This window comes from Vanacampus margaritifer, chromosome 18, assembly GCF_051991255.1.
Source record: "Vanacampus margaritifer isolate UIUO_Vmar chromosome 18, RoL_Vmar_1.0, whole genome shotgun sequence".
Lineage (NCBI taxonomy): Eukaryota > Metazoa > Chordata > Actinopteri > Syngnathiformes > Syngnathidae > Vanacampus > Vanacampus margaritifer.
In genome coordinates this window covers 10,012,436-10,032,956 of record NC_135449.1, presented here as the reverse complement: position 1 = coordinate 10,032,956, position 20,521 = coordinate 10,012,436, and the positions used below count along the sequence as shown (strand labels likewise).

General features: G+C 40.2%; 2 protein-coding genes across 3 annotated transcripts in view; one reads left to right on the top strand and one right to left on the bottom strand.

Moving 5' to 3' along the window:
- The window catches only part of cpped1 (calcineurin-like phosphoesterase domain containing 1), a 145,281-nt gene that overhangs the window by 70,696 nt on the left and 54,064 nt on the right, over positions 1 to 20,521 (top strand). The window contains exon 2 of the mRNA XM_077550106.1: positions 19,610 to 19,714. The gene's annotated coding sequence lies outside the window, so the exon portion shown is untranslated. The remainder of the gene's footprint in view (positions 1 to 19,609; positions 19,715 to 20,521) is intronic.
- The window catches only part of shisa9a (shisa family member 9a), a 55,240-nt gene that overhangs the window by 27,905 nt on the left and 6,814 nt on the right, over positions 1 to 20,521 (bottom strand). The window lies entirely within an intron of this gene.

Here is a 20,521-nt window from a genome sequence, read left to right as displayed (position 1 = left end):
TTGACAGGATGCTAACACCGCAGCATGCTGTCATTCACTAGTACCTTCGCCTAATGGGCCGTTCGGGCTTCCCCATCCGACGTTATGAGTCAGCAGCGGGAGCGCTGCTGCTCCGTCAACTGAGGACGACATTCTGCTCGAGCCAAAGCGACACAGACGAAGAGTGACAGGTAGGAAGGAAGGCAATGGGAAGATGGCCCTGCTAAAGGATGTGTGTCTCCATAGGAAGCTGACAAGACGTCAGTTGTTGTGACCCAGTTATCACTAGCGGACAAGGCTTTCACTTTTGTCCGCTTGACTGGCACTTATGTTATTAGCACTTAAAAATAGAGCAAATATGTTAGGATAGGATTGGAAACAAGCATGGAGCCGTAGTGGTTAGCATGTCTGTTTGCTAATGTATATTCCCAACAAAAAAAGTTGGGGTTTTGGTAGTTTTTATTTTGGGGTTAAGTACGGAATGAACGAATTGTTTTGGACCACTGGTATATAGTGTATATCAAGACTCGAAATGAGCAGTTTCACATCGCCGTTTGCGGGTCAAAATTAGCATTTTGTTTATCATCAAAACACACTGATACACACACACTGAACTGAACTGAAAAGCTTCATGGACACACTCGCGTCACCTCTGTGTGAGTGGTTGGAAGTAGAGGTAAGGTCGATGTTATTTACGCCACACCAGCTAGCTAGCAACTAGCTTTGGCTGGCTACTCGTGTGGCTTAGCATGTTGTGGACTTGCTATCAATAAGGAGACCAGATTTTCAAAATTAAAAACAGGGATACTCAAATTTAACTAAAAATCAAATATAGAATAAATCCTCACCAGGAACTATTTATAAGAAATGTAATATAGCTCGTCAATCTGGTGACCAGTGATTGTGTTATTGCTAATGCTAAATGCTATCATGGTTGACAGTTCAACAGCTCTAAATAAGCCAATGCACCCAGCATTATCCAACCCTTTTTCCTTGGTCACGGCAGCTATTAGAAGCTGTGCCTTTTACCTCGCACATAACATTGGAAATATGTGTGTATATATGGAAATTTTACATTCATTTAGTCCGATTTTGGTACTTATCCCTATGATTTTGTCCATTGCCAGTACAGTGGCTGCCATCTCTCTTCCATTGGCACTAGTGTTGCAAATTCGTTCAATGGATGGCACAGAGTCAGCAGTCCAGACCAGAGTTCCCTGTTCCAAGCCTTTTTGTATTGTTTCATTTAGAAAAGGCAAAACGCTTGCCATTCACCAGCGTCTGCCTTGTTTTTTGTTAAAATTTCAATTCGTTTACTGCCTTCTGCGTCCCATCTTGTGTTTACCTGCTGTTGATTGTGCTCGTCTCATTTTGTCTTGTTGACAGTTAATTGGACCTCATGGTCATGCTCCAGCATTTCTTGTCATGACATTCACTCACATTAGCTCTGACCCTGTTCTTTTATTGACATTGCCTTTTTGCTGCACATGCATAATAATAATAATAATAATAATAATAATAGACAGGATAGACGAACAACCACACCCACACCCTTTGGCTTAGAGCTGGCATGTAGATATCCAATTAAAACCCATTTTTATATTCCTGGAAAAACTGTCACCATATCCAAGTATTTTTTTTTTTTGCTGATATAAGCTAAACTGATATGTTTGTCCCTGCTTCACATTTAATCCAGCTTCCTACATAGTAACAAAGCAGACAGACTGAAGGCAGACTGCTGATAGTAATTTAATTACCTGCAGCCATCCCACTGCAGTATTTTATAATCTGCTCCTCTGGCTCTGCTGAAGCGATGTTTTGTCTATAAACTTTAGTCTGCTGCACCTGGTCTTCACGTTGAATGCTTGGCAGGTGTGTGTATGTTAGAACACAGCTGTGAGGGGCTTTTCCCAGCCTCCGAAGACAAAGACGGGGGTAGGAGCCAGAGTCCCCCCAACCATACACATACACGCACAGCCTGCCAAGTAAAAGCAGCAGCAGTAGCTGCAAGTGGATAAGAAATGCATTGTGCTAATTTGTGAATTTCGGCAGCAACTGTTGTACGCCATTCAAACAGCATTAAATCAATCAAATTAATCCTAAACTGCAATTAACAGTTTGGGGAACGAAGAAAAGTTTGTCTGGAGGTACGAACTTTCATAAACTAGAATAGAGCTCAATAAAACAGAACTGTTTGATAGTAGTAGATGTAGTAGGCTAGTATTTGCATAATCTATAATAATGTAATAGTAACAGAATAAAATTTCGCTTAGGAAAAAAAAATAAAAAATATATATATATTGCTGCCCTCAATCTTGGCTGATCTTTCATTTATTTCCGCAATTCAACATAAAATAATAAACACTTCCCCCACCCCCCGAAATAGTAGTCAGAAATTCAGTTCCTATGTAATTGCTAAAATCATTTGAATTGTTACTACTTAATATACTTTATTTTTCTTTTAATATGGTGAATTTTGATTCTTGGTTAACTGTAAAATATAATCCTCAAAATTACAGAACTGAAATCGTGAAATATTTCTCTCTGAGTTTAACTTTTTAAATTGCATTACTGGAAGGAATTAAGTTTTCCACAGTATTCTGGTTTATTGTTTATTATTAGTATAGGCTGGGAAAGCCTTTCCTCCCAGACTCGTCCACTCTTGTGACATGGGAAGTTTCATCAATAACATTCAAGCCAAGTCAGAATCACTAAGTACGTTATGATGGTCTCCTGCTACTATATGGACTTGTAGTTCTGATGGCATGAGAACAGCACATTTACTTTTACCCTCAATTGTTTGATGGGTTCATAATTTCATTATCATATCCACCCCAACACCAAGTTTCTGAGCCATTGATCAGAGTTTACTTTCCAGAGTGAAAGAACGAGCGGATCTGAAAGTAGCATTAGCACAGGTTAGCTGACAATGTAACCAGGTTTGGTTGTTGTCATTGTCGGGTTGGGAGATATTCATGTTTGGTTGAACGCTGTATGACTTTTCGTTCTCGTGGAAACAAAGACGTCCTTCGGGTTGCTTCTAACTGCCCTTTTTTGTCCCCGCTGAGCTAATCCACTGTTTTGAAATGTTTTTTATCAAGGTGATAAGAGGTGCAAAATAAGGGCTTCATTGATAAGCTTAATGTTTGGAGTGATTTCTATATTCTGCCTCTCTTATGCATTCCCGCAATATGCTTTTCTCATATCAGCACATGGCAGGCACCCGGCTCCTATCTATGTGGCTATTTATTTGCGTACAGGTTTATCCTGCGTGGCACTTTAATCGTCATCCTCAGTATGTATCTCCCTGCCTTGTTGTCCAGCTTGAAAAAGAAGGTCATTGAAGCACACGTCAGCTTTATTGGATACCTTTTCCCAGCTCATGAATGATGTACAATTTGGAGGAATGGAACATTATTTCAGGAAGCTCGCAGAGGCCCACAGGGACTCCTCCTCACTAAGAGATACAGATTAGCCCCTTGGTGAATACCACACTCCACTGCGCACGCCTGTCTATTCCGGGCCGCAAACACACCTCGGTGACATTCTATTATTAGGGATGTAAACTAAACATGGCACGTATTGATGGCCCTTGATGCAGTAATCGTCTTGGGAAAGACATCCATACTCCCTTGCACAGATGAGGCTAAAACGGAGAGGGGAGAGGCAAAAACTAGGTTACGGAAATAAGGAAGGCTGCCTCGCCTCATTTGTGGGCAGGAAAACATAAGCACTGGCAGGAGGTAGAGTGTGTGTGTGTGTTGCATTGTGGTCCATGTGGAAATGTCTTTGTGGGAAAGACCATGACTGAAAGTATCAACAGTACAAACATGGCACCATCTACTTTACTCTAGCTGTTTTTTTTGGTGTGTTTTTTTTATTCACTGGTTTAGTGCAGCTTTCTGTGTGAATACCTGTTACACGTTTGTATTCAAATTCTTACAAGGCAAACGGTCCTTCAGAGCGCCACGCATATTTTCACTAAATGGTACAGTTCAGATGAGCTCACCAACAGTGCTTGATTAGGATAGAAAATAAAGGATAGCTAGAGATAGCTAATGGATGGATTATTTACCATTATCTTGATACCCGTAGTTAAAGTTTGAAATTTGGAAGTTTGTACATTTGACGCACTAACAAGCTGAACATAGGTGTAGTGCTTGACGGAAACGGCAACATTCGTGTCATGGCAACAAGGAGTGCGAACGGACAAAGATGCCCCCCTCGGTTTGATGAATACTGCAGTGCAGCGAGGCAGACAGGCAGGAGATGGCTCCTGCGCAACAACGGGGGGTAAGAAGTGGGTCACTCGGAAATCCCATACGGGTAACCCCTAAACCACTCCGTCCAATCATCCGTCCTTTCATTGCCACTGGGCCTGAATGCACTGCCACAAAAAAAAAAAAAAACTCCAAAGCTAGCCCAGAGCCTTGAGCGAGAGAAGCACACTTACGAAAAAAAGTGCAAATGGTAAACTTGCAAAATGTACTACTTGCTTGCTTATGAATGGGACATATTTTATGGTAACATGCTTATATAGTGTAGACTTTTTTTATGTATGCCTAAATGTGTTTGATGCACTCGTCTTTGAGTCCAATTTTCTGTGAGATGCTAAGCTGTAGCCAGGGTAACAAGATTTGCAAGTTCTCACAAGGGGTTTACAGTATCTGCATATTTAGATTAGAACAATATATGCACACTTAGTTTGCCACACAAGCAGTGTATACAATATAAATAATACATGCTCTCGATGCCCGTGCGCAAATTCTAATAAGAATTCTACACCCACGCATGTCTTTCCTAATAAACTTCATAAAAAAAGTATCTAATTATGAGATTTGTTTTAGTCCGCACCTTTTAGGTAATAATTACGAACAGCTGCCTTCTGGAGAAGATAAGTATCCTTTATAAAAACACAAGTTAGCGCACATCACTCCCTTTAGTCTCTTTTGTTACTCCCTGCTTCTTTCACTCTCCTTCTCTCTATTGCCATTGCTTAGCTACAATTTGAGTTTTTTGCTGGAATTCAATGCGTATTTTTGAACTAGCAAGAGTTGAATGTTGGTTTTAATCACCTTATTCACCTTGTGAAATAATGTTACAAGTTACTTCACATTAAAATCAGTCAATTGGCATAATAAAAGTCTGGAATAATCTAAACAAACATGTCTCCGATCAAGCTAATATGCTTTTTTTTTGGATTGTGAGAGGAAGATGGAGTACTCAAAGAAAATCCACACAAGCACGGGAGAAAAAGCAAAATCCACGCAGGAATGCTCAAGCTCATATTCAAACCCCAAAACCTCAGAATTGTGAGGCAGACGTGCTAAATAATACTCGACTTTGTTGCCCTTAAGGCTAATTTGAGGATTAAATTGCCAATATGTTTTACACAATATCTGCCCGGCAAATGATGACTACTTGATACAATACGGTCATTCTGTGACATGCATCTACTTTGACATAACTCGTCCAATTCACATCATTCCAATTACAAAACAATCCACAAAATCCCGCCATGTGGGCTAGTATTTTTTTCATTCCAAATATTTACAGTTCTCCCATAATTCAACATTTTTCACCAAAAATGGTCCAGGTGGAGTTTTCCCCCAAAGGTTGTTTTCAACATTTTACACATTTATATCATTCCCATTTGAAATTTAAATCATTCAGCTTATCCACTTCACCTTGGGAATGATTTTCAATTTGAAAGAAAAAAAATAATAATTCATCATTACAATACCTCAACAATGTCCCTATTTATTCCCAATGACATCAACGGAACAGATTGACATTTTATATTGAAAACGTTCATTCTAGCTCATTCAATTCCCATGCCAAAAATTCTGATTTACCAAAAGTTCATCATTTTCCCAAATAAAGTTCCCACAAAAAAAGTCGTTATTCATTCCCAATGACAGAATTCAATTAAACAGATTTACATCGTTCCCATTCAATTTACCTTGGAAGTGATCTTAAATTGTTGTGCCCCAAAATTCCAAATTAATTCCCAATGGCACATTCGAAACATTATCATTCTATCTTTTAATATCATTTTGAAATTGCAAAAGTATTGAGGACCAGCGGTTCAGATGATGGATGGATGGTTTCGTTTATGAAGCCACTTCACCAAATTCCAAATCACACTTTATGCATGCATGCTAACTTCCAGATCAAGATCCAGATAGTTTACGTATCAGAAAAAACGATCAAACAGCGGCTGTGTGCTTTTTCCTCAGTAGAAGAAGATAACTGTTGTTTTTACATTGGAAATCCGGTCTGAAATGGCTTGAATGCATTTGAATTTAGGCACGAGCAGATAGATATTGTGGGTCAGAGGAGGCAGTCATACATAAATCAAATCTGTTGCGCTGCTGGCAGTGCTGTGCGCAATGAATTATGTATCATTTATAACTTTTAACTGTTGATCTTGGGACGGAGCAGAGCTGGTGGAACAATTTACACAACATGAAAAGAGGACAGGATGACAAAGACGGCAGAATATATTGGAATTGTTGAGAAGAAATCTCGGCTTGTTTGGGTGCACTGAAGATTAAAATCAATGCAAACACGCAGCCCGACTAAATGGCTGGCACAGCCAAATAAAATCCAATTTGTTGCTGGTATAACATGAGAGGAGACGGGCAGAGTCATTAATCTTTGAGCATGATTACTCTCGCATGTATGCAAAATGTTCAGATTCAGCTCCTTCTACTGAGGTTTGTGAATATTCACTCAAATTTTTCCAAGCATATTAATATTGATATTCGAAAATAAATTTGCACCATAGCACACCTGCCCATTTACATTTTCAATGCATGCATGCATGCACCACGGGGCTGTAAGTGGACAAAACCACTGCAGGGTGGCATACAGATCGGCCGATTAATATGAAACAGCTGTGACCATGTTTGGAGAGGATGCTGTGCAGACTGGGAGACTGCTGGTCATGTATTGTTCAAGGCAGCATGCTGAGTTGGAGATTAGCACGTCTGATTTTCAAGGTTTGAATCTCGGCTTTGGCCTTCCTGTGTGGCATTGACATGTTCTCCCCATGCATGTTAGGTTAAGCGCGAGGTGATTAACTAACGATAAAACTTTATTTGAAACATCATCTTCGTTAACGGGACAAAAACTGAAATTGTCTTTAAAAAACGAAAACTACTTGAAACGACTTCTTATGTTTAGAAAACTATAAACTATAATATCAAAAATGTATTTTATTTTCATCTTTGTCAATTAACTCTTTGTCTGCCAGACGTTTTCAGAAACGGGATGTCGCCATTGCCAGCCGATTTAAGCATTTTGACTGATCTTTCAAGATCCACAGAAAATGTTGTGTTTGGACTATGGAAACACACATACTACCAAATGAAAGATTGGTCTCTCATCTTTCATCAGAAAAAAAAGTTTGTTTCTACCTTATTCCGTTCTTCAGTAATCAACAATAGAAAATGGTTAGTTTCACCGAAATGCTCTGTTTTGAAACAAAAAGCGGAGAAAAAGAGCTCTTTGTGAAACGATGTTATTTCATGCACTCTAGTGAATTTCGCAAAACAAAACAATTTCGCAAACTATTTACAAATGTGTGCAACTGTGGTACTATTTACAATTATGTGGATGTTTCAAATACAGTTTTTCTTTTTATAACGCTCCCATGCGTGCAAGGAGACGCAGCAGGATTTGCACAACAGACTAGTTTCACTTGCGATGGCTCCTTTCGCGTGCAGACGTTACACTTTCTTGACGGCCTTTTTTTCCGGGGAATAGCAAGTAGCAGACTGTACCCACTCCTCCGATGAATATGCATTGGACTCGGGGCACTCTTCGTTGTCCGATTGAACGTCCGCCTGAGTGTGCTCGGTTGTGCTCCGCGTTTTCCGGTGTTAGCATCGCTAACCGGTGAACCTTTATGACGTCGTCATAGCCGCCGCGTCAACGCTTGCAACTTCAGCGTCACCATCATCGTCATTGATGATGATCAGCGTCGTCATCAATGTGCTCTTTAGCGTTGGTCGATGCCTTTCGTCTTTGAAAAAAACTGCTCGAGCTTGTGCTTCTTGCAACCGGTCGCCATGTTCTCATCCCTTCCCCAGCCATTGTCCCATCTAGCTCCGCCTCACGTCTTCTACTGACGCCTACCCAATCTTGTCAAAAGAGAGTCATTGCTGCCATCTAGGGGCCAAAAATAGTCATTAGGCTAACTAGATCTGCTTGAAACTTCCACCACAGCTGGCCAAGGCTTTCCTCCACCCGTTTCAAAAAAAATAAAAATAAATTGGATGACGTCTCTTAACGTCATTGGCGGCCCTCCGTAGGTTTTTACTTGACGTCTTTTAACGTCCATGGCAGTCAAAGAGTTAAAAATCATACATGAGATTTCGGAGTTCATTTCAGATGTATTTGTTTTGGTATTGCTGTATGTTTGTACAGAAGAAGGAAGGTCAAACAGTTGTTTGAGACCTTTTTTTTTTTTTTTTAAATCTGGTACTCAGAGCTGGGCACTTCCGTTAATCGGCAATTCCGTCTTTGACGACGCCCACCTTGCGGCAAGTGCACAATGACACAAAGCCTCAGATAATTATATGGACTGAGCACGGACTGAAGCATAGTTAAGTCCATGGACTGCGGTGAGTACATCCCTCTCATGTCGTGTATTTTTGAAAGTCATCATAAAGCATAAAGCATTTGTCCTCAAATGCGAAAGCATGCGCCGAAAGGTGGGCATCGTCATCGATGGGAATTGACGATTAACGGAAATGCCCAGCTCTGCTTGTACTTAGTAAGTACTCTATATATTTAAAAAAAAAAAAAAAAAAACTAATGCTAAAACTAAAAAAAAAAAAAGATAATAACTAATGAACCTACTCTAAAAACTAATTAAAACTAGCTGAATTTAAAAAAAAAAAAAACAGACAAAAACACATTTTAAAATACTATATTTAGAAATCCAAAACTAGAAGGTAAAAAAGGTTAAAAAAATAAATAAAATAAAATAAAAGGTAAAATGTTTGTCTGTAAGTACCCTCTACAACTATGCTGCCCGTGCATAAGTGAATTTTAAAAGCTCTAATGTAGATGTGCTTTTGAGTTGTAAATTAGTAGAATTTAATCAAATCTGTTTCAGAATTTATGTTGAGCAATAATATTTGTTTGAATCGATCATTTTTTTAAATGATGGAAATGATCAATTTAAGGGTACAGTTGTTTTATTAATCTCACTAACCGTCTTTTAAGAATCATACGTGTAAACGCTAACTGACATATGTCAACCTACTGTACATACAGAAAATATTTGAACTGCCATACAATGTAAAATGAAAAAACACTATTAACATTAAAATGTGAAAACTGGATCAAGTTTAGATTCTGATCTGAAGTCTCTTGACATGAACGTGCTGTCTGCATATGATTGTCATCAATTTTGACATATTGTAATTAGCAGACAGATACTTTGAATTCTAGTACTAGTACTCTATTCTAGCACTTTGAATTCTGAGAGGACATTTCCTGACCCATTTGGACTTTTGGCTCGCCATTACTGTGTACAGAGAGATTCATTCTTCTTTTCGGATCTTTATGTTCAGTTTGATTTATCTCCAGCTCTCTGCTTTTTCTCTCCACCTGTTCAACTGCCTTCTGTCAAGCCGTATAGCATATTAATACAGTAGTGGAGAAAATCGTAAAGGTGATAGAGAAGGATCAGATTATCTCTTCATTCATTCCCCAAGATTCCTGAGGGAGTGTGATTCAATCGCATCGTGCTGGTAAGGTTGACAGTGACATCGAAGGGTATTTCTCTCTTGTGACGCCTTTCATGCTTCTCTAGAATTCTTCTTTCTGCTCTTAGTGCTGCACTCCCCTTTTTATTGCCTCGTATTTTTCTATGCAATCATTGCAGGATAACGCTTGTAGGCATCTGTATGCATGCAGACTTGAGATAATATGACTAGCATAGCGACGACACAGTCTCCACTCCGAGACCAGACCTTCAACAGGTAAGGTCATTTGCATCATACCGAGGGTTTTTTTCTAATTATTGACATTATTAAAACTATGGTGGAGGGCCAAAGCATTATACTGTATGATGCAACGCGGTTCTACGCCACTGCAATGTTATACTATGCAGTTTTTTGATTCAGTCTTTGTATTGAATTTATTAGATGTAGTAGTAGCAGTAAATGCATATTAATGTGGGATCTTCTAATAATCGTCATCTAATAATGTAAACTGAATAAGTACGCTGAAGAAGAAAAAAAATCCTCAGGGATGGAATTTTGAGTCAACTATTTAGGGAATTGCTGACAAGAGTAGTTATTGGAATGACTGCAAGTTTTAGTGTGCATAGTTTGATAGTAACTAACTGAGGGGAGGAGCTGGAAGAGGTAGTGACCCGGGTTGCGAGGGTCTGAGAGGATTTTAGCTGCCCTGGTCTTGGTTCTTGCAGCGTAAGTCTCAATGAGTGGGTACCAATGAATTTTTTCAGCAGGACCTAACTGTTCGTTGCAGTTGGATTTGGCCCTTTTTTGTGCTAGTGCCAAACCGGACTGTGATGGAGGAACACAGGACTGATTCAATGACTGCTGAACAGAACTATCTCAACAGCTCCTGTGATAGGCTGTGCTTCCTCATCAGCCACAGGAAGTACATCCTCTGCTGGGCCTTTTTCAAAATGGAGTTGATGTTGGTCTCCCACACCAGAGACTGTAATTCCCAGAAACTTGAAAGTCACAACGGTCGACACAGGTCAGTTGGACAGTGTGAGTGCCAGCGGTTGGTGTTTCTTGAAGTCAATCACTATCTCTACAGTCTCGAGTGTGTTCAGCTCCAAGTTATCTTAGCCGCACCAGCCACTCCTGTCGATATGCAGACTCGTCATCACCGTCGTTGATCACTGTGGTGTCATCAGCAAACTGGAGTTTGGCAACTGGGTGCGTTGAGGTGACGTTGATGTAGATCAAGAAGAGCCGCGGATAGAGGACGCATCCTTGGGGCGCTCCGGTGCTGATGGTGCACATTGATGATAGTGTCCCTCCCACCCTCACCTTCTCTGTCCTGCCTGTCAGGAAGCTGTAAATCCACTGGCAGGTGGCAAGACACTTCTAACCTGGAGGAGCTTAGAGGGGAGGAGTCCTGGGATGATGGTGTTGAACGCAGCGCTGAAGTTCACAAACAGGATCCTTGCGTTGAAGTCTTCCATAATGAAATGCAGCCCTATGATGACTGTGTCATCCACTGACCTGTTTGCTTGGTAGAAGAACAGCACGGAGTCCAGCAGGGCTTCAGTGATGCCCTTTAGGTGGTCCAGCACGAGGCGTTCAAAGGACTTCATGACCACAGATGTCAGAGTGATAGGCCTGTAGTCTTTCAGTCCCAATATTGAAAGTTTCTTGGGGACTGGGATGGGGGTGGAGTGTTTGAAGCACGATGGGACCTCACGCAGCTCCAAGGATCTGTCAAAGATCTGTGAAGACCGGAGCCATCATGACAACACGGTGTGACGGTGTGACTGAGGTTGTTGGTGGGCAGATGTGGGTGTAAAATAGTCTTTTTGAAATCCCCAATTGAACAGATGCAGGTTGTCAGCCAGTCCCTTATTTTTATCCCCTTGCAGAGATAGTTTCCTGTAGTTTGTAACTGATTTGAGGCTATTCCACATGAATATAGAGTCGTTGGCAGTAAACTATTTATCCAGCCATTCTGCATAGCTTCTCTTTGCGTTGTTGATTTCCTTTGCCAGCTGGATTCGGGCCCGTTTGTACAGTGTTCTACCCGCGTTGAAGCATGTCCTCTTTTGGCCTTCTTGAGTTGTCTTGAGTTTGGCAGTAAACCATAGCTTGTTGTTGAATGAGCGAAACATTTTTCGTTTTGAGATTAATGTCGGATCTCACTGTGTCCGTATGTTCGTCCAAGCTGCCAGCGGAAGTTTTAAAGACACTGCAGTCAATGCAGTCCAAACATCCCTGTCATGGTCCTGTATTTGTTTATTGTGATTATGATGCTGTCAGTTGCAGTTGCTATTATTGTATTTGTCACCCTTAGGTCCTTTATTAGGTCCTCTATTTGTCACTCTTATTTGGCCATAAAGGTCTTTATTCCGTCATGTACAATTGAGTATAGTTGAGGTTTCTCTGCATCCAGGCTGCTCACGGTTCTAAGTCAAGGTTACTCCCTCAAGTGTTTTCTACGAGGCCATCTGAATCCAGGCCTGCTCTCTGTTGTTACTTTGTATTTTTGTCTATAAAGACTCTCTGTTTTTCAACTTTGGTGTCTTGTCTGCTTTTAGGTCCAAATTCCACACCTGGCGTGACAATTTAAACATGTAAATTATTAATAGATTCAATTCAATCAAGCTCATTAGGTTTTGACTGACATACTATAAAAATGGTGGTTCAGCCTCAATATGTATTCAGGGGGCATTTTTCTTTTTTGGCCCTTTCTCATGATACTGAGTTAGTTCTGGCTGTGTAACAGGTAGACAAAATAAAGTACAAGATGTGACTTCCAGTGAAAGTAAGGCTCCCAAAGCAAGCTATTAAATATCCTGGTGCAAATCCTCCAACAGCATTTTGTTTCTCCTATCGGGCTTTTGTTGAGTTCATAGCTTGGAAACCTCAATGCATTCTAAGCTTCTTGCATTTATTCATATAACTCATTTATTTCTTAGTGCAAATGGGGGATACATAATCTAGAAACAATAACACGAGCGAAAAAACAGATTTTGATGCTTGTGAGCAATAAATCCCAAGAAAAAAACAGAAACAGCAGTTGGACGCTAAAGGAGAGCTGAAGCAGAATGAGCGCTGCAATCAGAGCAATAAAAAGCAAAACTGTGCTGTTTTTGTGAGTTGTTCCAGGCTGGTAATCTGCAGACAGGAACAAGATCTATCAGAGCAAAAAGCCCAGCATCATGACGCATTTCGACCAGCCACATGTCCTCTAGCCGTAGGCCAGCACCCAGCAGGATTGGGGGTGGTGGGTGTGGTGTCCTTATGTATGCAAGAGAGCAGCAGGGCGAGCTTGAGCGGGGCGCCAACGTGGCCCTTCCTCCTCCGGGCAGGTGGCGTATGAGCCAGGCCATACTGATGCCTGTGGGCAAGAGGGATTGGCGGCGCCTCCTCTCCAAAGACTGGGGTTCAATGAACTCGGCATGCGGATAGGGAGAAGGTTCGCGAAGGCGCCCCCAGCGCAAGCTTTCCCAGCCTGTGAGTTTTACATCGCTGGTGGCAACAAGCAGCTTTCCAGGCAAATCTGCTGCCTGCCCCCAGGCTGCAGGCCCAGAAAATAAATGTGTTCATGTTGCTGTGGCACATGACTGCTTGTTGGTGTCCTTGCGCATGTGTGAAATTATTCTCATAATTGTCACAGATACAATGTAAAACAAACTCACATTTTAATTGGAGTGCATCACATTGCGAGTAGTTTCATACATTTAATAGGGCCATATTAGGGAAAACTGACTTTTTAATTGTTTGCATACAAATAATTGGGGCTCTGGTGTGCCTGTACTGCCATAAAATGTGGAATTATACAACCAATTAAATGTGAGCAGCCTATTTTCTTTCAGCAAACCGCTGAATCTCACAATTGAACTCTTTTTCATAGTACTGCCATGACTTAGTCTTAGTCTTCCAAAACTTGCAGGACCAGTACCTGTTCCAATCAACAGGATCGTTATCATGCTTATGCAGAGCTTGCTGATGAGCGTCAGCTGTGTTGGAAAAGAGAAACATCCAAAACCTGCTTGACTACCGGCCCTCGAGGACCGAGTTTGGACGCCACTGGATTAGGGTGACCAGATGTCCCGTTTTAAACGGCACCGTCAAGAATTTTGAGCCTTGTGTCCCGAGTCCCGGCGTATTTTGACAGCCCCACATTTACGCAGGTCTCGTCCCGTAAATCCAGTCAGCAAGCCTATTGTTTGGGCCATGTGTATGTCAGTTACACAGTTGTCATAGCGATTCATACAATAAACCAATTATAAAGGAATTTAACTGTTAAATTCTTTCTTATTTACTTTCACATTCACGTTTGAATTCTCATTCTAATCTTCATCTAATCGCTAGAGGTGTGTTTTAATCATACCGGACTAGAACTACTTCCTGCTTCCGCGTCTAAGAATAGTAGTCCTACTAGTGCCAGGGGTGGGCAAACTCGAGGTCCGGAGTCCTGCAAGTTTTGCATGTTTCCCTTTTCCAACACAACTGATATATGATCAGCTCATCAGCAAGCTTTGCATAAACCTGATGATGATCCTGTTGATTAGAATCAGCTACGTTGAAGCAGGGAAACCTGCAGGACTCCGGCCCTCGAGGACCGAGTTGCCCACCACTGTACTAGCCTAATGTTGTGGTCGCTGGTCAGATCCAACGCTTGCTGAGCTTTTCTGGTGGCATATTTCTAGCGTTACAATGTTTAACCGGGCAAGGTAGGTGAGTGCATTGCTTGTTTAGTGCTCTTGATCTGACAACCAAGATAGCATTAAGCAATAAATAATGATACAATCACCGGTCACCAGATTGACTAGCGATTGGATTTTTTCTCAGTGGCTCATTGTGAGAATTTTGTCATGTTTGGGTTCTGTGGGGGTTGGGTTTTTGTTTGTTATTGGTATTCTTGTCTGTGGTTGGTGTTTTTGTCTTCCCTTTTCTCGTTATGTCTAACCACGTCCACCTGTGTGTGTCTTCCCTTCCCCAGGTGTGTCTCATTAGTGTTAGTGTATTTAGTCTGTTGTTTGTCCAGTCGGTGTGGGTGCATTATCTACATTACGTATGGAAGTTCGTGTGCCAAGTCATTGTCACAGCCAAGTCGTCTTAGTCACAGCCAAGTCGTCTTAATCACAGCCAAGCCGTCTTAGCCCCAGCCAAGTTATAGCCACTCTACAGCCAAGTCACAAAGTCAAGTCAAGGCAAATCAGGTCACGTCATGCTCGTTCCAGTCATGGCGACCAGTCTAGTCACGTCCTGGCCAGTCATGACGACCAATTCAGTCCCGTCCAGTCACGTCCCATCAAGTCATGGTCGTCTCATCAAAGTACCACGTATTACACTTGATTCCTGTTTCACTGCCTTATTCTCCTGCATCTGGGTCCGCCATCCCTCAATCGCTCACGTCGCACATGACAAATTAATTGTTTCTTTAAATTTCAACTAAATTGTGGTGTCCCACTTTTTAATTCTGAAAATCTAGTCATCCTAGCACAGATGAGAAGTGATATTTTGCTTTTGGCCAATTCATCCAAAACAAGGCTGTTTTTAAAAACGCGTACAAATGCACAGTTTTGCCCTAACTCACCTAATACACACTCCAGGATAATGAGTTCTAGTCTATTGTCATTCTACAACATGCAAATTGTTGCAATGATAATGTATTATATTACAGGCAACACAGAATAACAGGACTGTAATAGAAGCAGATTACACAGGATTTAACACGGCACAACACAGCCACATGCTAGAGAGCCCACGTGGACTAACAATGCAATATGAGCTTTGCCTACACTGCATGTTCAGTCAGAAGTATCATTGTTCACAGGAACGTAGCAGTTTCAATAATAAAGATGCCTGCATTCAACTGAGCAAACGCATCCAAGCATCACAAATAAAACCCACAACTCCAAGCTGTGTTTTTTTTTTTTTTAGCTACTATGTTTTGGTTAATAATTAGCTTTGCGCATGATTTACTGTGACAGAAAAGTGTCAAAATATTTGTAGCTCACTTATTATATCAGACGATTAAAAAAAGTCAGCGTAGCAGTTAATTACAATCCAGTGGTGATAACCACCTGTTTAAACATACAGATGGGAGCTCTTTCAGCCGATTCCGTGACAGCCTGGCAGCGCTGCATACAGTAGATAGTCCTTTGGTGCTACAGTATATGTAAATGAGGAAACCGATAAGGAGAGATGGATGCAATTTATCTCTGTGCACTCAAGATTTGACTGAAGTGCACCACGGGGTCATGCAGCTGCCATTTGCCTGCACGAGCGTACGCTCAAAAACTACTAAACACATTAGTGTACATACTTGGACACATGAAAACGCTCCCCTACATAATTACCTGTCCAATGCAGTGGAAGATGAGACTTTCTCACAGTAAATGACATAATTAATATTCATAATGAAAAGATGGGGGTGCTTGGAGCGGGTGCAGGATATTCACTTTCATTACTTGGATACAAGTGGCAGAAGCGCTGTTGTCTCGGTATGAACAAGGTGACAGCTACAGGAAGTTGAGCAAAATTCAAGCAGACATTCGTGGCCACTCTACAGTCATAGTTTGACTCCATTAAAACATAGTTAGGCTATAGCAAAACTGAGAATCACAGATTTGTACGTTTTTCCAATAACTCAACCGCTGAGACTGTCCGAAAAGCCACCGACACATGGCACACCAACTAGCTAGCAACGAGCATTAGCTGGCTAGCTTGTTTGGCTAAACATGCTGCGGAGTCCGTAATCATCACCTCCTGTTGATAAATAAGCTGCACTCCTTACAAGAATCGTTCTCACCTAGGCATGATGAGTAGTAATTAATAGAAGGCGAATGCTAATTGCTAAGCTAACCTAACATTGACTTAGAAATCGTGAATGAATTAAGTGCTTGGGTGATCGAGTACACTTTTTTTGATGCTTGATGAAGTCTTGCTGGAACAGTGATAAAGTAAAGCGTATCCAACTTTAACAGAAATTTAGCAAGCAGTTTAACGTCTTGACGGGATATTATACACATGTACACTAATAATGCTATACACACAGGACAGGAAACCAGTGGCATACATGGAGGAGTGGCCTAGAAAATTATGCATGTAGCATATAGTACATTGGAAATACTAAGTGTAACCAGAAATGTAAATTTGTGTTTGAAATTGACCCATTGAAAATGTGTCAAGACAATAAACGACAGTTGGCTACTATTCACAATGGGGCATATTTTCCTGTTCGTGCTTAAGTCATTTTCTTACGCATCTTTCTAGCGCACTTTCAAGTTGCGGTGATTCTCCCATCTAGGCTTCTAGAAAATGCATGGAGTGTTACAAGTGGCTTTTAACATCAACACACAACTCAATTGTTTTTAAATGGTTCCTTGTATAGGTCTATAACTATGCTTGTCAGTTCAGGTCATTTGCATTAACAATGCAATATATTTTTTTTACAAACAACGTGTATATTATCACAACACATCATTGGTTTGTGTTTTCCACATACTCTAGACCCGCTTCTCAGGTTGACCTGATACATTACACTGGCGTTCACTCAAATCAAGTGAATTACACCTTAGGGGCTAGTTGACTGCAAACCTCGGTCTTCACGTAAAAGGCCTTTCAGGAAAAAGAAAAAAAAGAATCCACCTATCTACTAGACTTATTTCTCATCTGCTAAAACTGCAATTCCTTCTCTTCTCATAACTTCCCAGTCACAATCTCTCTATTTTGGCAGCGTCCTGTCCACGTCCCCTCTGTGCCTAAACTGAGTGGATTTCTGTCATCAAGTTGATGGTGGCTATGCGGCACCTCGATCCTCATAAACAGGCGTCTAATGGGGTCTTGTGGATGCTGAGGGGCCTCACATTAAGATAATTAGGCAGGGAGAGGGTGCATGAAGGAGTGCCTGGAGAGAAAGAAGAGGCACTGCTGAACATTGCCTTGTGGCTTGCCTTTGTCTATTAGTCATATACTATACTATACCATGCTATACTATACTAATTATATACTATTAATTATACGACTTTGTATACTATAATACTATGCTATATTATATTATTATTCTACACTATACTGCACTATACTATACAATGATAGTATACTACAGTGTATACTATAATGATATACTATAATAGTATACTACTTTGTATAAATAATACTATGCTATGCTATACTATAATAATATGCCATATAACACTATACTATACTATAATAATATACTATACTCTACTATGCTATACCACACAATACTATACTATACCATAACATACTATACTATAAAGTATACTACTTTGTATACTATAATACTATGCTGTATTATACTACTGTTCTATACTATACTGCACTATATTATACTATATTGGTATACTACCGTGTATACTGTATACTATAATGGTATTCTATGACATACTATAATAGTACACTACTTTGAAGGGGTGTGAATTACCTAGTACCTTACGATTCGATCTGTATCACGATTCATAGGTCACGATTCGATACCGATTAATCGAGATACGAATCTATAAGTCAATTATTGCAATTTTTTTTCCAACTCAAATTTAGAAAATACTAATAAGTAAACTTGTACATGTACACTGATGTACAAGATTTGTATGAAAATGTACTTCAGGCTTATAACTGTGAGCCACTGTATATAACAAACGGGTTGCAATCTGTTTTACGTTTGAACAGCATTGAAATAAAACTTGAAGGCTTAATGTTCCATTAATATAACATTCTTCCATGCTTCAAGTGTGAACCCTAACCTTAAGTAAGACATTTTGTTGAATATTTACATCAAAAATTGATGTTTAAAAATCGATTCGCCTGCTGAATATTGCATCGATACGAAAATTGTGTGCTGTAATATCGCGATATATTGCCGAGTTGATTTTTTTAACATCCCTACTACTTTGTATACAATAATACTATGCTATGCTATACTATACTATACTATAATACACTATACTATACTACTAATACTAGGGGTGTCCAAAAAAAATTTGGGCAATATATCGCGATATTACAGTGCACAATTCTCGAATCGATACGAAAATTGTGTGCTGTTATATCGCGAGATATTGCCGAGTTGATTTTTTTAACATCCCTACTACTTTGTATACAATAATACTATGCTATGCTATACTATACTATACTATAATACACTATACTATACTACTAATACTAGGGGTGTCAAAAAAAAAATTGGGCAATATATCGCGATATTACAGTGCGCAATTCTCAAATCGATTCGATATGCGGCGATGTTTAAACATCATTTTTTTTATGGAAATATTCAACAAAACGTCTTACTTAGGGTTACGGTTCACTCTTTAAGCATGGAAGGATGTTATATTAATGAAACAATACTACTACTACTACTAATAGTATACTACCGTGTATACAGTACTATAATGGTATTCTATGATATACTATAATAGTATACTACTTTGTATACAATAATACTATACTACTGTATATTATTTTGTTGTCTCACATTCACCTAATGTGCGAGCATGGGAGTTAGGGAAAAAAGCTTTGAAATCTGACTCTTTGTTGTGTTGTTTGTGTGTGTGAGTGAGCGGTTCTGCACTTCTGCGGTGTTACGTAACAGTGGGGCTAATTTGCATATTCACCGCTCCAGCACCAGGTTTCTCGACTGAAAGTGGATGTAATTCTTGATCTATTAGTTATTTCGATAGAAGCACATCAGAGGCATGTTTTAAGACACTTTGCAGCTGTTTTAATTGTAAAAAAAAATATATATATATATTTTTAATGCTTAATACATCAGATTTGAGATTTCCCAGCTTTGGCCATCAAACTGAGATTGAAGCAGGCAACATTACAGTGCAGACACAACCCAGCTAGCTCGGTCCTGCAGTCATGCTCCCTTTCACAGTTTCTCTTCGCCTATGTATTTTCAGCCTGCCCTGTGAGTCGGATCTGTAACTGAGGCTCTCGCTTCCGCTCTGACACTCTGCAATCTGATGTGAAACAGTGAAGGCGCCAGTGACAGCGGGGAGACAAAGGTCACAGTACTTATTTTTTTTCCTTTCCTTTTTTTTTTTTTTTTTTGTAGGATACACCAAGCTTCTTTTTGACAGGTCTGCACTGTGCATTCAAAGAAAAGGGTAGAACACAGCACCCATGTGGCGCAGATGAAGTATTTTGCAGACAAGGCCTTTCCTCATGCCTGTGAAATCTCACAAGCAATTACCTATTAAAATTTTATCTTTCCCATCTCGGAATGTTTAGGAAAAGATTATAACTGCTGGGGGAAGATAATTAAGACCGCAAATGGGGAATTGCATTGTGAATACAGCGCACACTGTGTGCATGCAGCGATCTCTTTTGTCTTATTAAAGTGAACCGTGCACCTGAAGCTCTAATGTGAGACCCCCAATGTCAGATATATCACTGTCAATATTGATTAAAGTGCGAGAAATCTGAGTAACGATTCATTCTTACTAATATAAAATTACCCTGTTAATTAAATCCGACTGGGATGCGTTGCTGTTATAACTGTACTCAAAGCATCCGTTGCTGAAGATATATTTTCGGTGTGCGTACAGCAGTGCTTCTCAATTATTTCCTGTTAGTTGCCCCCCCCTTCCCCCCACCCCCAAGGATGAAGAAAATATTTCACACCCCCACAACTGTACACCTCTGCATAACTTTTTATCCTTATTAACAGTAAAGACAACAAAAATATATATAAATCCGCTGAAAAACTTTAATAACATACTTCTTGTGCACACTCTGACAATGAGAGCGCCACTGCCACCTATTGTAGTGGATGTGCAATTACACTTTATTCTAGTACGGCAAAAAAAAAA